The sequence below is a fragment of the Chanos chanos genome, chromosome 11 (genome assembly GCF_902362185.1).
Source record: "Chanos chanos chromosome 11, fChaCha1.1, whole genome shotgun sequence".
NCBI lineage: Eukaryota > Metazoa > Chordata > Actinopteri > Gonorynchiformes > Chanidae > Chanos > Chanos chanos.
Window position 1 is genome coordinate 10,976,740 of NC_044505.1, and position 2,126 is coordinate 10,978,865.

Consider the following 2,126-nt stretch of genomic DNA (forward strand, 5'->3'; position numbering starts at 1 on the left):
GTTCATAGTCGACACTCACATTCCTCTAACTCAGTGGAGCTGAGCTGAGTGAACCGCTAGAGTCCACAAAACCCCTGTTCGTTAAAACCAGCAAACACACACACACACACACACACATACACACACTGAACTGCTGTGACCTTTTCTCATGTTGAGGGGGTGTTTAACAGCCAGAAACTGGAGAAAATACACTCTTATCAGGGCAGTGTCACTGGTTTCAACTAATCAATTGTAATGTTGATGTTGTCAGGTTAACAAAGGACATCAAACAATCCCCTTTATCACTAACAATAGACTGGGATGGGTGTGTGTGTGTGTATGTGTGTGTGTGTGTGTGTGTGAACACACACACACAGCACAACACACACAGGAATCCACGCACAGATCAATCCTAACAATGGAGATAGCATCATTTATAAACATTGCTATTGATACTGATTTTCTTTGTGAGAACAGTATGACCTATTTATTCAAGAACTAAACACATTTTCATCATAATTATATACTGTTATATATTCTGTTTTGGGCTTAATCAGCAGAAAACTCTGTGTTAGTCTTTAAAACACGCATGAAACTTCTAGAAAAAATCTAACTGATAAAATAGTATCTTATTAATCTTGGTCACTCTATTTTATTTCAGTTCAGTCCTTTAAAGCTGAGGACCACAGATGCTGTTCCTTACTGAGTGCAAATATGGCAGCGTCTCTGATAACACAGGCACTCTAGAGACCGGGCCCACCCCAACAGCAAACACAGTGGCCCGGACTAACAGTCCAAAGACCAACAACTAACACGCAGACATGTCCACACTCTGTCGCCCTGTCTTACTCTCCCTCTGTCTCTCTCTGTCTTTCTCTGTCTGTCTGTCTTTCTTTTTCCCCTTCATTTCTTTCTCTCTGTGATACACCCACACGCTCTTACACGCACACACACAAACACACACATGCACACACACACACACACATACAGACACACACACACACACACACACCAAAAATGTCAACAGTTCTGGGAATATTGAAAAGAAACAGTTCCTTCAACAGTCCATATCCTCCTCAGTGTCTGTGTAAACCTTAATTTTACTCTCCCTCTCTCTCTCTCTCTCTCTCTCTCTCTCCCTCTGACATGGCTGAAATTCACTAGTTCCTGATAGGGTCAAGGTGTCCTAGAACAGTGGTAAACCCCAGTGCCTGCATGTCTCTCACTAACAGGAAAGATTGATTAAGATAAAACGAGAGAACACGTGGAAGCTAGCCAAAGAATTAACATAGCTGTTACCTTTCTTCAGCGAAAATGCGACACAGACAAACAAGCAAACAAATTCTTTTGAAAATGTTTTTTAAAGGCATCTTGAGAAGGCCACAAAGTCAAAAGCGCAGCTCTTTTGAGCATATTCAGACAAAAACCACACACGGTCATATATACACACTGACACTCATTCATTCATCACAATGAAAAACGGAGAAAAAGGAAGCTGTACCTGTTTCGTGCTGCGAGCGTGTGTGTCCGATTAACCTGGTCACCCGTTTGATTTCACACACACACACAAACTCACACGTCTCCTGGTTTCCCTTCAGCAAACTCCCTTTGCCTCTCCTTCTCTCTCTTTCTCTCTTAGTTTCAGTCTGTCTCACACATGCACACACACATGCACACGCGCACACACACACACCTGGGTTAAGGAGTGCTGAATGTGACTAGGTGCTAAAGGTACCTGTGTTTACTCAATGCCTAAGAGGGGGGCGGAGTTACAAGAGTCTGAAGAAGTCTAATCCAACGCTCATTCTCTCTCTCTCTCTCTCTCTCTCTCTCTCTCTCTCTCTCTCTCCCTCTCTCTCTCTCTCTCTCTCTCTCCCTCTCTCTCTATCTCCCTCTCTCTCTTTCTCTTTCTTGTTCCTCTTGCTCTCCTTTCCTCTTTCCTTACCTCATGCAGAGCAAGAGAAGGAGCAAAGTTCTTGGGTGTGACTTTGGAAATTAGTGTATATATAAGTGTGTGTGTGTGTGTGTGTGTGTGTGTGTGTGTGTGTGTGTGTGTGTGGACTGGGGTGGAGATTGTCAGATTGTTCACTGACAGCCTGAATGAGATATCATTGTACTCTGAAACATAAAAATAAGCCCTACTGTTC

General features: G+C 43.1%; 1 protein-coding gene across 1 annotated transcript in view; it reads right to left on the reverse strand.

The window, feature by feature from the left end:
• Window positions 1–1,550, reverse strand: part of rbm47 (RNA binding motif protein 47) — a 14,357-nt gene extending 12,807 nt beyond the window's left edge. Inside the window, exon 1 of the mRNA XM_030788027.1 lies at window positions 1,481–1,550. The gene's annotated coding sequence lies outside the window, so the exon portion shown is untranslated. The remainder of the gene's footprint in view (window positions 1–1,480) is intronic.
• Between the last annotated feature and the right edge of the window lie 576 nt (window positions 1,551–2,126).